Genomic DNA, 18,965 nt, shown 5'->3' with positions numbered 1-18,965 from the left:
CACAAAGTATAGCCAGCCTAATTCACAGCTAACTAAAAGGATCATACAACACGATCAAGTGGGATTTATCCCAGGAGTGCAAGCATGGTTCAACATAGGAAGATCAATCAATGTGTTATATCACATTAACGGAATGAAGAATAAAATTCACATGATCTGTAGATGCACAAAAAGCAATTGACAAAATTCAACACACTTTCATGATAAGAATACTTGAAAAAAAAAAAAAAGGAATAAAGGGAATATAACTGAATATAATAAAGGCCATATATGAAAAGTCCAAAACTAACGTCATACTCAATGTTGGAAAACTGAAAGCCTTTCCTTAAAAATCAGAAATAAGACAAAGGTGCCCACTCTAACCACTTCTATTCAACACAATACTGGAAGTCTTAGCCAGAACCATTAGGCAAGACAGGAAAAAAGGCATCCAAGTCAGAAAGAAAGATGTAAAATTATCTCTGTTCACAAATAACACGATCTTATGTGTACAAATTCCTAAATATTCCACCAAAAACTTAAATTAATAAAGGAATTCAGAAAAGTTTCAGGATAAAATCAGTTGCATTTCTACATGCTAAGAGCTATAAATGCAGAAAGGAAATTAAGAAAATCCTATTTGCAATAGCATCATAAAGAATGAAATAGGAGTAAATTTAACCAAGAGGCAAAAGACTTGTACACTGAAAACTAGAAAACATTGCTGAAAGAAATTAAAGATGACAAAGTAAATAGAAAGAAATCCTGTGTCCATGAATTGGAAGACTTAATAATGTTTAAATGTTCATATTACCCCCCAAAATGTGCTGATGCAATGTAATCCCCATCAAAATACAAATGACATTTTTTGAAGAAATAGAAAAATATTTTTAAAATTTATATAGAACCATGAAGGGCTCCAAATATCCAAAACAATCTTGAGAAACAGAAACAAAGCTAAAAACCACATACTTCCTTATTTTAAAGTATATTACAATGCTACAGTAATCAAAAGAGCATGGCACTGAAAGAAAGACAGAACACATCGACCAATGGGACAGAATAGAGAGTCCAGAAATAAATCCATGCACATATGTTCAACTGATCTTTGACAAAAGGGTGCTATGACAATACATTGGGGAAAGGAGACTCTCCTCCAAAAATAATGTTGGGGAAACTAAATTTCTACATGCAAAAGAATGAAATTGGACCCTTATCTTACACAATACACAAAAAATTAACTCAATTTGGATTAAGAGCTTAAACATAAGATGTGAAACTGCAACAGTCCTAGAAGACAACATCGGAGAAAATCTTCATAACATTGGTCTTGACAATGATTTCTTGAATATAACAACAAAGCATAGACAACAAAACAACAGCAGGCAAGTGGGACTGCATCATCCAAAGAGTATAGCAAAGGAAGCAATCAATGGAGTTTAAAGCAATCAACAGAATTGTAGAAAATATTTGGAAATCATAACTTTATTTCTGATAAGGAATTAATATTCAAAATTCATAAGAAACTTCTACAACTCAATTGAAAAAACAACCCAAATAAACTGATTACAAAATAGGCAAAGGACTTGAGTAGACATTTTTTTCCCCTCAAAGAAAACATGAAGTATTAGGGAAATCACTAATCATCAGAGAAATGCACATCAAAATGACAATGAAATATCACTTCATAGCTAATGGCCATTATTGGAAAAAAATACAGAAAATAACAAGTGTTGGTGAAGATGTAGAGAAATTGGAACCCTATTGTACCTCTTGGTAGATTGTAAAATGGTGCCATCACTCTGGGGAACAAATGTAGAAGTTTCTAAAAACAAAACACAACAAAAACACTAAACTAAAAGTAAAACTACAGTAGATTCAGCAATCTGGGTATTGACCCCAAAGAATTGAAATCGGGATGTCTAAGAGATATTTGTGCTCCCACATTCATTGCAGTGTTATTCATAATAGCCAGGAGGTGCAAACAACCCAAATGTGCATCAGTGCATGACTAGGTAAAGAATATGTGGTATATTCTTAAAATAGAATATTATTCATCTAGAAATAAGGACAAAATTCTGTCATATGCTCCAATGCAATGAATCTTAAGGACACAATGCTAAGTGAAGTAAGCCAGTTGCAGAAGGGCAAATACTGCATACTTTCACTTATATGAAGTATCTAAATTAGGCAAACTCACAGAAACACAAATTAGAATGGTGGTTTCCAGGGGCTGATAGGAGAGTGAAATGGGGAGTTTCTGTTTAATGGGTATACAGTTTCTGTCATGCGAAATGAAAACATTCTAGATACTAGATATATGCTGTACTACATTGCGCTCGTGGTTAACAATATTGTACTTAAAAACTTGTCAAGAGGTTAGAAAAAGAGCTGATTCAGATGTGAAATATACCTTTTTTTCTTACTATGTAGACTGTTCATATCATTGTTTAAACCCCAGCAACCACAAGGTGCCATGTGGGGCAGCAGTTGAATCTCCTTTATTTTCTTTGAATCCTGGTATATCTTCAGTCTTCTGTGCAGAACCAAGACAAAGCGTTCTAGGTCTTCGCAGGTCACCCTCATAACCAAAGTTGGGTTCTTGGTGCTTGTAAGAGACTGATGTGGGCTCCTGTTCATCTTTGTGCATTTCAGCTTGCCTTCATGCATTCTTGTTTGTTTTGCTTTTCCTCACTTTCTTTTCACCTTCCTTTGCTGACTGTGATCCCTCCTGACTGTAGGTCCAGCATCATACGCAACGCCAGCAGATTTCCATGGACTACTTAACCAGCTCCCACAATCACACAATGTCTAATCCCTATAATAAACCACTTTACATCACTTGTATTGATTTTGTGTTTCTAATAAAACCATAACTGTTACATGATAACAGGATAGATCGAGCCTGAACAATAGGTGAACTTGAATATGGAATTTAGTGCTGAGGTTTGCAGGAAAAGGTAAAGGGATCTTGTGTCCGAAAGACATTGTGGAGCCATAATGCCAGTCTACCTCTGGACTTCATTTACATGATATAATAAATCACTGTTATTTGAGGTTTCTGTTACATGCAGAACTGAGGTCTAAGTGATAGATGCCAATTTAAATTATTCATTAGTGGTATTTGCTTCAAGTGCTGAGGATAATACAAATATTTGATAAAAATTTTATAAGAATTCAGAGGCCATGTATTGGTTCATAAGAAAAGCATGTTACTATCAATTGATTAAACTTGTCAGCCAGATGTACTAGGTGAAAGAGTGATGGAACCTTTAGCTAGTCTGTCATTCTTCCCCTCGTGGAAAATGTTGAAGTCAGCTATACAAAGAAGCAATGCGAATCTTTCTCTCTCTCTCTCTCTCTCTCTCTCTCTCTCTCTCTCTCTCTCTCTCTCTCTTTAAAGTTTATTGGGGTGACAATGGTTAGTAAAGTTACATAGATTTCAGATGTACAATTCTGTAATACATCATCTATATATCACATTGTGTGTTCACCAACCAGAGTCAGTTCTCCTTCCATCACCATGTATTTGACCCTGTTTACCCTCATCTACCAACCCCTCCCCTCTTACCCTCTGGTAACCACTTAACTATTGTTTTTTGATAGATGAATGGATAAAGAAGATGTGGTATATATACACAATAGAATACCATTCTGCCATAAGAAAAAATGAAATATTGCAACAACATGGATGGATCTTGAGATTATTATGCTGAGCGAAATAAATCAGACAGAAAAAGTCGATAACCATATAATTTCACTGATATGTGGGATATAAAACTGAAAACAACAAAGGAACAACCAAACAAATAAGAAAACAAAGTTCCTCACTCTCTTAATTGGTTAGTCTCTTATCTTTTCCAGTTCATGGGGATGAATTGAATGCATGCTTTCTTTCCCACAAAATCTAATGAAACTAGGTTGTATAACCTGTCCTTGTTCAGAAGCCACTGGGTATGGAGTAGTTTGAAGATTTCTGAACCTTGATCTTTTGAGTCTGGATTTAAATAATAAAATCCCTAAATCATAGGATGAAATATCTTCTGAGATATTATATGCCATATTCAAAGAATGGAAGAGATAGTATCATTTATGACATGAAATCTTAAAGTAAGATTATTAATTGGAAATCTTGGATCTGAAAATGTTCCAATAGATCACCTTTTTTAGAAATGTGTGCTACTTCTCCACGTATTGAAACACAATGTGCAATCTGTGGGCTTGAATTTTAGATGATAGATGTTACATTGCAAATTCTAGAAATTAAAAAAAAAAAATTCTTATTCTATATCTAGACCCTTTGATGTGTTTGAAAAGTTGTGTGTATATATGTTGGAGTAGTACAGCTGGGCTCATTATACTGTGTTCATTGAGTATTTGTGTAACATTGGACAAGATGTTTAATATCTCTTAGCATCATTGAGTTGTGAGGATTAAATTAGATAAGACATGAATGATATGTGGGACAAAAATAGGTGTTCAATAGATGCTGGTGTCTCCTACTTGCTTTCTCCTAAAATAAGGGGTAATCCAAGAGTACTCCTGCTGCATTACTTCTTCTAGGACCATAGCCAATTTCAATAAAAAAGATGTATTTCGCTAAGGAAAAATTTACATTCTTCTTTATCACTGCTTCTGTTTAATTGATAGGAAAATGAGCTATGGGAGTTCAGTTCTCCCTATTACATGGTCATCTAAAATCATTTGTGGACAATTTATTGGACATTTTAGTAACATCCCCAGGTAATCATGATCATGTTATGAGTATTGATTTCCTTCTCTCTGTATAAAACTTCTTTTATCTTCCTGTGTCTTTGCTAGATTACTCTTTTATGGAGAAGTAGCATGTTGCCATGAGAAGCATGTAAAATATTGAACTCTTTATCATTTTTTTTTTTTTCCTACCAAACGTTAGGCTTTAATGAGATGACTTACTTTAGAACCGGGAGCATATTTTTGCAGTGACTCTGCACCTGTCAAAACCTTTACAGTCACAGAGAAAGTATTTACGTTTTTCAGCTTAGAAATGACCAGTGAACAAAAGGACAATTGAGCCCACATCAGTGTTTCTTAGAAGTCCTCACGACCTTCTCATTACCTCATTTGCAGGGAGAAAAAAAAAATCAAAATTAATTTCCTAAAGGAGAAGGGAGCTCTACATTGCATTTCATAAGCTGTCATCAGGGACAGAGATTTGGGGTTAATGTTGAGAAACAATGAAAGATAATGTGGGAAAGTTAGGTTGGGATTGACTTGGTAGTGTTAGATGAAGAATTGAGTGTAATTCAATAAACAATCACTGAGGATATTTTTCATCCAAGATTATGATCAAGATAGAGTTTACTGTGAGAATTAAGATTAGAAAGGCTAGTTCTATGTCCCAGAGTTTATATTTTATAGGCAAGTAAAAGAAGGAAACAACTTGGTATGTAGCAGCACAGGTAGACCAAAGAGCCAACTTCGGAGGCTGTAGGCTTGTATTCTAGGGTCACCTTTCACTCTATTAAGTCTCTTCAACTTCTTGCTTTTTATCTCCACTAACGGTAGACTGAGGACTGCTGAGGGGCCAGGCCTCTTCCCAGACAATTACACACACACACACACACACACACACACACACACTCATACTCTCTCTCACACACTCAAACTTTGTCACTAAACTATCCACCTGGCAAGCATGTTTTAAAATGTGGGTATATCCTGGCCAAGTCCCAGAAATAAATATATGGTGATGGAAGGAGAACTGACTCTGGGTGGTGAAACACAATGTGATATATAGATGATGTATTACAGAATTGTACACCTGAAACCTATGTAACTTTACTAACCATTGTCACCCCAATAAACTTTAATTTAAAAAAAAAGAGCACTAGAAGGGATCAAAGAATTAAAGTTAAGAGTGATTGAATTTGGGAAGCTCTTCGTCCACTTGTCATCTTCCATTCCTGAAGCATAGCTTCAAGCTCATAATGCAACAATTTGCCATTTCTTTCAATTTTAGAGGCTGTAGCCTCTAAACCTTTTATTGAGTTGAAAAATTATGTGGCTCCATGTGGCCAATATAAGGAATTGATACATTTGAATGGGAGAAAACAGACAATGTTTGGTAGCTTGTGATCCTTTTTATGACTTATTATTATTTTTTGTTTGAAAAATATATAAGTTTCATGGAATCAAAGAAATAAACATTCATGCTCTTTAAAAGTGGAAAGGACCATGTATTCCTATGCCATTTTTTTCTGCTTTTATGTCACTCAAAATTCTGAGGCATAGCTACAAAACTACCTTTGGAAGTGAGATCAATTATTGTGTGTGTGGTAGGTGTGTTAGATGGATGTGGGAGGTCTCTTATAAAGCACTTCAAGTGTTTTTATGTAGAATTAACAATTGGTGCACTTGCTTTCATAGCAGTTATAGAATTATTAGCTAGATCCTTAGTTTACAAATTGTTTGATTCTATATCATATTCTTGAGTGAGGAAGATTAGTTATAAAAGCAAATTCTTTAAGGGCTTTTGCTTAGGTAATTAATTTATGGAATATTATGTTGTTTTGCTATTTATACTGTTTACTTATCCAACTGATTTGCCACTCAATTTAAAATGATGTACTGTAGGGAAATCCTCTCTACTAAGTCCTATGAGAAAAATGTCTTGCACATTATGGCTAGCTGTTGAAATTTATTCCCTTTGGGGCATAACATGGCTTGTTATAATAAAGCGTGTGTGATGGATTTTAGGATGACACTTTATTTTCTAGAGTTGAGCTCTTTTAAAAATATCTTGGGTATTAGGTTGTCTGTAGCTATAAATGTAATATTTCAATAGATTTTTTTCTCTAAGAAGTGCAAAATTTTTATAGTACAAATAAATTGATTTTACCCACAGTCTAGCAGGTAAGGGTGAAATAGAAAAGGAAGATATAATCAGCTTTCATTTCTGGTTGCTTAAATTAGAGATGGGGAATCTGATATGTAAGGGGAAAATGAACTCCCAACATTTATATGTTGGCTTCTATCCATTGATATAGAACAACTTGACATACTCTTCAAATGAAAGCCCATTTTCTCATTCTTATTTGGGACAACGGACTGTGTGGTCTTGGTTATTTTAGAATTATCTACAGCCACACTAAAAGATACAGTAAGTGGATATGTTAGGGGAATGAAATTAGAAAGGCATTTCAGATTGGCAGAATGTAATTACTTACTTGAAATTTACCCAGGACATTTGCTGTTGACACATTCAGTTGGTGTAAAGGATCTTTAATTACCCAAAGCAACTAGTTTGTGGTTTCACATCTCAGTGGAAAGAAAGCCATTCCTGGAGCACAGCATTGTAAACACCGTGCACTTCTGAAGCATTCTTTCTGATCAAAGGAAACCAGGGTTACTTCTTATTAGAGAGGTCCACTGCAAGCATGCTCAATTATTACTTAGGGAGAGAGTCCCCAGATATTTCCTGAAGAGGAGCTCATTTTCCTTTCTTGGAGTCAGTGTGTAATAAAGTAAAGACAATGGGCCTTGAAACAAGACGGAGATTGTGGAAATCCTAGCTCAACCACTTACCAACTCTTTGACCTTGGGCAGGTTATTTCATATTCCCGTATCTAAGGCCCTGAAAGGAAATGGTACCTAAATTAAAGAGGAATTGGAGGGGAAGTTAAATAAGCTAACATGTGTAAAAGCTAGCACAGTGCTTGTCCCATAATCAGAACTCTTGTCTGCAAAGCCTGGTGGTTTTTGAAGGTTATATTCTGAGTGAAATTTCTGTGCATGGACCAAGGAAGGGGCATTGCTCGTGACCGCTTCCTAGTGGGTGAGCTGAACAGGAAACCAAGGAGAAAAGTTTAGTATGTTTTCAGACCCAGAAAGAGAGGAGATAAATGCATCTATCTATATAAATAAGCATATATTTATCGATTGCTTATTATAGTCCAATTATACTAAGAACTGCTAAACAAAACATATGACATGCTTCTTCGTATTATGGAATTTAGAGCCATCTTTCTAACCTCTTATGAGACTGGCACATAGAAGGTTTTTATTAATTATTTTCCTAAAGTGGGTTGTTTTGAAATCTATCTGATAATGCTCTGAGCTCTCCTGACTGAAACATTCGTCTTAGATATTTTCTGGTACAAAGTTGTATAAGTAAACCCCATGACTTCTCAAGCATTTCAGGTCAATTACATATTTAGATGTAACTCTTCATTAATGGGTTTTCGACTTCCCAATGAACTCCATTTTCTCTGTTTTCTTTCTTTTTTTTTTTTTTTTTCATCATTACATTTACTTTAGGCATCTTTGGGATTGTTTGCTAGCAGGATCAGACCCACTCTTGTTTTGTTGTTAGTATTTTTCTTATCTTTCACATATATATTTATTAAAATGCTTTATGTAAACATAATTGGTTCTTGTTTGGAAATAAATCCAGAGAAGAATATTAACGTAAGAGTAGTCTAACCATGATCAGGTGCTAAGATGTATTGTAAGTGTCCACTTGGCTGGGCCAAGTGTGTTAAGCCAGAGCCAGTTAAGATGATGACTGGACCTTTCAATATCTCATTGGATAAGGAAGCAACAGATAAATGTGTGTTACAATGGAACTACTGTTATTACTACTAGTCTACAGTACCCATTTCTAAGAATTATTCATACACAAAACTGAAACAACTGCTCTGCCCTCTGTCCTTGTATAAGTAGGCCTTTTAAACCAGAGTGATGGCCCTGATTGTTAAAGAAATCCGGGGTAGGTGTTTCAGAAAAAAAAGAAAAAAGAAAAAAAGAAAAAGGAATATAGTCTCCTCGTGGCTTCCTTACCTCCTGAGCGGCATCATGGGGCCAGTTGGTTGTGTAATAACAGCAAGTAATACCAGACGTCCTCTCCTGACCCTGGAGCCTAACCACTTGGATTGATCACAGAAACAATTGCATCGTGTGCTTTTGGATTGATCGCGGTCCAGGACCATTCTGAGTGACAACTTTCCAGTTCTGCAGGGACTATGAAACGTATCCAGTGTAAACACTATGGAAGTCGCTGGGGTCAGGGACAGGAAGGATATTCAGTGCCCTCTGAGAGCATCAGGCTTGAAATATCCTTTCTAGGTTGCATGAGGGAAGCTGGACCCTGGACTCCTGCCACAGCAATAGTCTCTCCAACAGAGATGGATGGCCTGTGAAATCCACCACAGCTGGAACTCAATGTCACCTGACACAAATAACATCACCATGGCGACAGGTATCTTTTTAGTTAAAAGTAAGAAATCTGCTTTTTTAAGTGACAGGTAATTAGAATTGTTAACATTGCTTAGAGAAAAAAACAAAAAAAAACAAAGCAAAACATAAAAGGGACATGATATCCTCAATAACCTGGAGGGTAGAAGACAGGGAATACACTAAAGTGAAGACCCTTTTCACAATAGCGATGCAGCAGTTAGGAAAGAGCCTATGCTGTTGCACAGAGAAACTTTTACACAACATGATGTATATAAAAAGCCTTGAGAACAGCCAACATTATAAGCCAATCAGGCCTGTTCACCTATTCACTCATTTAAAATATTGATTATTATACACCAGGAACATTTTAGGACACAAGGATGCAGGTTAGCCACTGGTGCCTTCTCTATGACTTTTTAATAAAAGTGTGGTGTTAAAAGGTAACATTTCCAGATGGAAAGTCTTTTTTGAACAAGGAACTCTTTAGTCCAAGATATAAACAGCACTGATTATTGTAAATTCTGACAAAGTGGTTCTCAGTAGAAAGCTATGTTTTTGTTTTTGTTTTTTAAATTTTCCTGCATTCAATAATATTAAACATTGACAATGAGGGAAGATGTTTTATATTCCCCCAAAGGATGTTATTGGAAGCTTTTTAACTTTATAATTCAGGAGTTAGATTCAAATATATATTCACTGCTAATATTCTTCTGAATCTTAGCTGTGAGGACATAGATTCTCTACCATTTATAATTGTGGTGCTTAAGTAGTGATGGTATATTGTGGTTCCCATCCTGTCATCATGTTGACTGTTGGAGTCCAGAGAGAATCCATCAATAGCTTCTTTGTTTTTTATTCATTTCTTTCTCTCTACTTATTCACTTATCTAGTGCTCATAAAATAAAGTGGATTATTAAGGACCAATTTGTTTTGCTGGAAATTACGTAATAAATAGCTTTAGGAAATTACAAATTGACGATTTACTGGTGTCTAAAGTTACAAGATGAGATTTTTATTTCTATTGTTCCTGCTTTGAGCCTTTCAAGGTATCTGAGACTTTTCTTGCTTAATGTAAATTCCGAAGAATATTGAAACAAAAAACAAAAGCAAAAATCTAGACCAATATCATTGTTCCTGCACATTTTTAGCCAACAGTTTTCATATGATTACTTTGCCAATTAAGCAAATGTGATGAGAAACTTATTTTTGCTATTCAGATTTGTTTTTTAATTCTCCGGTAAACATCAAAAGATGCTAAGTTATTCTGATATGAATACCAAAAAGAGAGGTGAGAGAGACACAAACTGTAACAAATATTTTTAGGTTTTATCTTCTCCCACCCTGTAGAAACATCAATGTTTCTGCCCACCCTCTTGATTTTCCCCAAGTCCTAAGAGTCCCCAGGAATTGTCTTATATTCTCCTTCTCCTTCAGGATCAAATGTTTTCAAAAATGTACAGAATTGTACACCTGAAATCTATGTGATCTTACTAACAATTGTCACCCCAATAAATTTAATAAAAAAAATTAAAAAAAAATGGTACTATATAGAGGATATCTTAACAATTCTGATTTCCAGGACCCCAGTGCAGATTTACCAAATCTCTGAGAGTGTGGCCAGGAATGTTTTTCAAATGTCTTAGGAAAGTGTGATGCAATTCATCCCTGGAATGGCAATTGCCCTGGGTTTCTCACTTTCCATGTTTCCATGCTCTATGTGCATGAACTTGGCTGGTACAGGACAGCTGCGTGTGTTCTCTTTCCCTCCCCCTAACGGTGCTGCTCTTCCGGTGCTTCCTCGTCCCACCATCAGGCAGGTCCTCGCACAGCTCAGGCCAGTATGTTTGTCCTTGTCTCCATGGACGCCAGACTTTCCTTCAAGGATAACGTCCTTCTCATTCCTTTACACTATTCCTGTGGGCACTTAATAACTTGTAGAAATTTTGGTGAACTATCTCCTGTCTTTATATTTGCACCATTTACTTTTTCTTCCTCTGGTTACAATCTCTGGTAGAAAGAGTGGAAGCAAGGAAAAATGTAATGTCACAGTACACGCCTGGATTTTGTTTTTCCCTCTTGTGCTGAGTTTTTCTATCTTACCTCCAGAGACATGGGGTGGATAAATTAAAATAAGGTGCTTTTTTCCTGTGTATTCATCCAGCCCCATACCAAGACACAATGTTTAATGAAAGGATCTTGGGTAAAGTTTCAGCCTCTACTTTTCTCTTTGGAAAACGGCTCATGTGCATTGCACAACTAGCACAACCACAGTCGAGGTCCAAACTTCCTGTTGCCTGGTATACATGCCTTCCCAGGAGGTGACTCCATTCTTTATACAAAACCAACCCTAGCTGGTGTACCCTTTGGCCTTCCAGACTAAGATAAGTGTACTGAACGCTGGTGACACTGCTGGAACTCCCACTGGGACCTCTACTGGGAATAGTGTTTCAAAGTATGTCTCTTAAATGTAGTTCATGATTGTATTTTTATAAGCATAGAAGTTACACAACATATTTAAAGTATTTGTCTTGTTTAGACATTTTTTAGTGGAACCCTCCCCTCCAACTTATCTTACAGAGATACACATCCATGAAGAATTCCACTTTTACTTTTAGTATTCTGATCGCATTTTCCTTTTTTTCCCTTATACATATTTTACTTAGTGTAGTTTATGTTTTTCCAGGCAAGCTATTTTCAGCTGTACTCTTTGATCTACTTTACACATTTCTTGTTATTTGATAGTTCTACCTACCCTGAAATTCTGTATGTATGCAGAGTACCTGAGTATGACAACTTGGCATCTTAATATTTTGTGTATCCTTCTAACGTTTTGGTATAACACTAGTAAAATTCATAAATTATTAAATATTTAGTTGCCATTTAGTGCAAAATACTGAGCTAAGAATATATATATATATAACCTTATTATTGCTATTATTCTTACAATGACTGTAAGTCCTGGGTTATCCACATTTTACAAATGGGCAGAATGAGTCAGTTAGAGAAGTTCTGGCAGTCAGCAAAATGGAAAAGTGTGCCGTGCACTGTTTCCTCCTTCTCCTAAATCTTTAAGACTTTTGATAAGACTAGTAGGTTCTTTGCCCACAACTGCTAGGCCAGGCAATTTTCTCAGCAGTGATTTAAACATTGCAGTAGTTTTCTTTGCGAGCCACTTTAATCTCTTTATTAGATATTAATGGGAGAATAGTGCCATCTCCACAAAGACTTGTAAGGATTAATATGCTCTCTCTTGAGCTTGAGTGAAGACAAGGTTTATATAAAAATAAATCACAATCACTGGCTAAACTGAAGGCAGGCTCTGTATGCACTCCAGTTTGAGACGCTGTTGGCAGCAAGACCCTTTGATGGAATGGTGTGGCAAGGGACTGCTGTCTACAAAAGCTCTGGGAAAGTTTTGGTATAATTTCCCATGTTCAAAAAAAAAAAAAAAAAGGAAAGAGGACATGCCTTCAGGCAAGCTGCTCTATAATTAAAGCCGGATGAGAATTTCATTCAGGCACTGAACAAATACTTATTAAAATCTACTACGTCTCTGGCTCTCTGTTAGCTGTTGAGAAAAGAGGGCACTCCCAAATGGTCCCTGTTCTCACACAGTTTACCATCTAGAGGGAGAAAGGATAGAAACCCTTCACACCTACAAGGTGAGAGAGAACAAGGTGGGAGTAGGGAAGAGGGGGGTGCTGTGTGAGTAGGAGCCAGGTGACAGAATGCAGCCACGGGGCAAAGACCAGTGGGCTTGAAACTCTGGGGATGGCTGAAATGCAGTGAGGAAACAGCCGTGTAGATGGGCTATGCTCGTCTCTGCCTGATGTGGCCTCGGGGAGAAGGAGCACATTTTCCTTTGTAAATGAGAATTTTTACAGGCATTTCCTATAATTATCCAACAGTCTTGGGACCTGCTGTGGAGCCCGAGTCAAGCAAGCTGCTTAAATGTTGTTGCTTTCAAGCCTTTTTCCCTTTCTCTCCCTAAAAGCTGCCTCTCCACCAAGGTGACAGCAGGTGAGCACCTTGTATTGGGCAGCAGGTTAAGCCATTTCCGGTCATTTGATATCAAATTGGTTATGCATGAAACTTGAAGAAGTCACACTTCTTTTCACGGGCTCCTGGTTGGGGCTTTCTCTCACTGCCCCAATTTCCCTGTTGATATTCTTTTTGGACAATTAGACATCATTCAGCCCCTTTCTCCATCACGAAGATGGAGCTGCTCTTGGCTTTTTGAGAAAGTGTCCAACCACTGCCAGGTCAGAATCCGATAGTAGCTCCCCATGGAACTTTAACACTAGGGTCATGAGGTATTTGTCAAATTTCATTTTATTGCTGTGAGTCAAGGAAGGCTAGAAAAAAACAACCATCCAATGATTTGGCTAACTAGCTAATTCCATTAACACCATTCATGCTTATCTCCAGGGTGGATGTGTGCAGCTGGGTTTTCTTTTTTTAAAAAGATTTCTCCTGTATTTCTTAGTATGGCAATACTTTGAATAGATACCTAAGAGGAATGTTTATCCTCTGACTTAAGTTCAGTTTAGAAAAATAATCAGCTTAGCTCCAAACCATTTTTATTGGTAAAACGATCATTTTGCAATTCCCAGAATCTCATAGTCTTGATTTCTAAGCCTGAAATGAAAATGTAGCAGGATGACTTTTTAAAATCCCAGAGCAAAGACAAAATGGGAAAGATTTGATTACAATCTCTTCTCTCCCAAAGTATAAAGTGATTTATTTTGAGAGAAAGCAATACTTTGGTTAATAAATATTTTTATTCATAGACGGATTGCCTATATAGTTTCAACTTAGCTTTCAGTTGGGTTTTGGTGGGGAGAAGACTTTCAGACTTCAGCCTCGTGTGGGTTTTCAACTTTTTAATACGTTTAAATTCAATAGTGTCTAAATAAAGTACTTTTATCTATCTACCTATATCTATCTACCTATATCTATCTATCTATCTATCTATCTATCTATCTATCTATCTATCTATCTATCATCTATCTTTCTGTCTTTCATCTGTGTACCTATCTTTACATCTATCCGTTCATCCATCTTTTAAGCACAATCTTGGGGTGTTTGGACTGGGTTTTCTCTATTTGCCCCTCCAGACCCTTCTCCAGTGCACTTTGCACTATACCCTGGGAGGCTGCCATCTCTGGATTGTATGACAGGACTCCTTTTCACTCTGGCTCCCAGTTCTTTTTGGCCAATAGGAGGGATGGGAGCAGATGAGAAGGCAGGAGAGGGATGTCGGTGATTTTCCCCCTGCTGTGATCTCAATCCTTTTCCTAAGGCCATAGCTGCTGTGAGATGTGACACAGACTCAACCTCCCTCCCCCCACCCCCTTGGGTCTAGGGCTGGGCATGCTCTGTCTTCAAGGTCCTTTTTGGTTTTTCTTCACCCTACCCACACTCTGGTGAGTAGCTCCTTTGTTGAATTCTCTTCAAGCTCTGTTTGGATGTGAACATACAACATTCTAGTCTAATTTTGCATTTTAGAGTTGAGTTGAGACACAAATTCTACTTCCATACCTTATCTGTAGGACATTTTGTTCCAAATTGCCTATGCTAACTAAAAAGAGAAAAAGAATGACCTATAACTTAAATTTTAAAAATACTGAAAATTTCTCATTGTACCTCTCCTCATCCCTCTCCCCCGGGCCACTTAGTAAATACAATCTTTAGTCAGGCTGCCTTGTGACCTGCATAGGAATCCGGTTTAGAGCTGTTTTAAGGTTGTGTGCAATGTTCTTGAGATTGGAAGGGGCAAAGTGCAGCCTGAGGCCACGTTGAGACTCTGCTTTGTGTGTATTGCATATGTTTGGAGAGTGGGATCAGAATGTGAGGGGATGTAGGGATGGAGGAAGAAGCTTTGCATTTATTAAAGGTGAAGCCGTCCAGCCTTCTAACTCCGGCTCACACTGAATCCGTAAAGGTGGCTTTTAAATTGAGGCCCCAAGACACAAGACTGAAGACAGAGGAGAGAAGGGAAATGATATGCAGTCTGCTTAGGAAACCCCTGTAGTTCAGCGTCATCTAGAATTATTCTCCCTGCGGTTTAAATCTTTCTGAAATTAAGCAACTTTTATGCAGAAGTTCTTGGATTTTGGGAAAAACAAACCCTGCTGAAATATATATTATATATAGTATGTGGAATGCATGAGAGTCCAATGGAGGTGGTTTCAGATAACCACTAAATTGTATGAAAAGTGGCTTTCTCCACCCCAAAGAAAACAGTCATCCCACATACTAACATTAAAGAAACCCAAACAACAAAAACAACTTTCATAGTAGCCAAGTTAAATTCGTTCTTCACAAATATTCCCACAGAATAAACAAAACATTTTCTTAAGCTCCGGCCAGTTAAACAAATCCAACTTTAAAGAAGGGGAGTGTTAAATGTTTCTCCTGACAGCGTTGTCCAAAAACTGTAGTGTGGGTGGAATATATTTGGAACACTTTGGAGATGTTTCTTTTTTTTCCCCGCTTTCATCCCAGTTTTACCCCCAAGTTTGTTTCCTTGGATACTTTCAAATCAAATCCAAATTGTCTTTCACATCCTGAGGTATGATAGACACCTGGATGATTCTGGGATGCTACAGTTGGGGCTCAAGTGCTTTTGCTAAATAATGAAGTTGAAACAAAACACTTTATTCTTTATCATTTTTGTTGGCACAGGAGCTTAGTTCTCATGAAGACAGACGTCTTCCCTGTTCATAGTCCAAAGCTTTCTGCTTATTCTCAGAAGAGATAAGAAGGCTGAATTAGCACAAACTTAGCCTAAACTGCTCTGCCTTAAGCTGGGATATAAGGAGAAAAATGATCCCTGTGGTTTTTGGTCCCATAATTGCTAGCCTATCACAAAGATGCTATTTTGAAAATCACTTGTACTTCTAAAAACTAGTCAAATGGCAGTTGTTTCATTGCTAATAGCTGCAATACAAATGCACATGGCAGGCTGGAGGGCCCGTGGTCTCAGTGCTAAACCATGGTGTCAATTCGCCTGGGCTGAAATCACAACTCTGGCACTCACTAGCTCTGTGACTTTGGATGAGCTATGTAACTGCCATATGCTTAGCTTTCTTTCAACTATACAATGGGCATGAATGTAGTTTCTATCTTATCAGGCTGTGGTGAATATTACGTGAATCAATATCTTAAAATTATGTAGTGTGTGCGTATAATAATAAATGTCATAAAGTGTTGGCTCTTATTTTTAATAGGTCAGAAAGACTTCATCCTTTTTTCCCATTGTAGACTGACTCTCTTCCCTGTCTACTGTTTTAACCATCACATTCATGAGAACAAGAATTATTTATGGTTCTTACTGAGGGCAACACCCTGTATTAACCACTTTACTTTGATTAGCTCGTTTAATCCTTACAGTGAATTTTGGAGGTGGATGGGAAATGGAAACCAGGTCTTAACCATTGCAGATTGGTGACTCCGCTAGAATATTCCATGTAGCTTCACTGACTGCATTTGCATAAATAGTGTAGCAATAAAAGAGACCAATTAATTTACATTATTTAATTAAAACTCTACAGGTATTTGTTATTAATTGATGACTATCCTCTTCCTCTTCCCCTTGCAAGGACATAACAAAGTTTGAGGTTTGGAGTAGGAACTTGGGATTTTCATTACAGATTAGCATTTTCAACTCACTGCTGTACGTTTTCCAATTTCTTCTTGTGCAAAATAATAGCTAGAATTTTTCTTCAATTAAAAAATTTGAGTTCATTCCAGCTATTGCCATTACCCTATCATTTGTAACCTTATTTCTCCCAGCTCTTCTTTCTGCTGGCTCTACCAAATAGCCTCATTATATCTTGGACGTAATGCATTCTGAGGATTGGAAAATGTTCTGGGGAATCTGAACTTTTAGAAAGTAAGATCATTATTAATTAGCATTCATTGAGAACTCACAAATTGTGAGGAACTCTGGCGGGTACTCTGAGTTTAAGGATGATCGAATTCTACATTTTCAGATTACCATCACTCCTCTCCCCTCCCTCCCAATCACATTCATTAAATTTTGGTGATTGTGATTTTTAATGATTATTTCTCATGCATTTAAGGCATCTTGAAGGCTTGGTAGCCCATTAAAAATAACAAGACAAGAAGAGCCCTTATAGAATACTGACAAAATGTTTTAATATGCACCAGTCATCTCCTCAAGTTGCCAGCTCCTCATTCCTTTTTTCATTTTTCATTTTTGTTCAGTTTATACATCTACATTAGTTTGACTCTATATTTGCACATCTGGCATATCCTAGTCTGATGAAAGTAAATATGTAAGTATATCATACTTAAATGTAAAGTTTTAGCATTCTTTCATATAGAAATCTAATTCAAATATACTGGAAAAATTCTCATTTTGATTAATTTGTGGTAATATCAACCTCTGAATAAACACCGGGTGCTCTATCCTAGCATTTTTTTAAAGCTTTTAGAATTTGCTTTTATGGTACCTATTATTTCCAGATGACAGGACATGGTGCTGAAAAGTATGGGAAAATATGGTTAGACTAATGGGTTTCCTGCCGACTAAATCATTCTGAATCATTTAATGCGGCTTCTATATTATCTCACTGTTGATTAAAGCAGAGGCAAATTACAGTACTGGAATCTCTTTAAGAGAAATTATCTGATGAACTGGTTCTCAAAGAGGTGGGGAAATGTGATATGGCTGTGTGCTTGAGGTATATCATTTTCAAGCAAGACCTTTCTGAGATACTGTCAGGGGTGAATTTGTATTCCCGATGGAGATGTCACTCTGATCATGGCACATGTACATCAAGATGCTATCTAACTGTTTTTCCACTTTCTTAATTTATAAACCTCCAAAGTGCCCTCATAGATGAAACTTAGAAACCTGAATATCTTGGCTGGTTTTCTACATACAGGAAATTAAAAGTGGCTTCTTATAAAAGAAGGATGTCAGAGGAGAACATGAAAAAAAAAAAAAAAAAAAAAAAGAAAGGAAATGTGTCAGAGTTGATTAGTTATTAGAGTTAAAAATATACCCATTATAAGTGGTAGTGGATTTTAAATGCATTTTAAATGAAGACGGCTTTATGATTTGGATGTCATTTGCTCAACACAGAGATTCTAATATTGATTGATGGGTTTATAGATGTCTTCCTTGGGATTTGGCAGACAAAACTGATGTCTATGCGTTAAATCAAATGCTTCCACATTTTGTAGCTCTATTATATCACTCAAAGCATCATTCACAATGATGTGAAAGACTCATATCCCGGGGTTGTGACAAATGAAACCCACTTATCTCATCCAGATTATCTGACTATTTTCCAAACCCTTTCTCAATATCTTGTCTTCAGAAGCAATGCCATGATAATTTCAGACATTCCTTTTTCTGTTTTTTTTTTTTATATATATATTGATATTTCCCCCGCATGTTTTGGCATTTGATTCATCTTCCTTGAATTGTCATCAACTTAACACTGGTAATTTTTGTGGTGCCACATGCATTTTTACAATAATGATAAAACCTACTTTTTCTCCATTCTGTTGTGGTTGCATGATTCATGTCAAGGAAAAATTCAGAAAAGGCAATTGAAGAAAATCAGCTGAGTATAAAGGTAAGGAAGAAAGAATACAAGCTATAAAGGATAAAATTTTTGTAACTGCTTCCAAAATGATTCTGGGGCCAAAGAGCCAATCTAAATGAAGTCTGAGAATGCTATCACTGACTTTAAAAAAAAAAAAAAAAAGGAGAAAGGAGATGGCAAGGAAAA

This window comes from Rhinolophus sinicus, linkage group LG02 (genome assembly GCF_036562045.2).
Source record: "Rhinolophus sinicus isolate RSC01 linkage group LG02, ASM3656204v1, whole genome shotgun sequence".
Classification (NCBI taxonomy): Eukaryota; Metazoa; Chordata; class Mammalia; order Chiroptera; family Rhinolophidae; genus Rhinolophus; species Rhinolophus sinicus.
Note: the sequence above shows the minus strand (reverse complement) of the source record.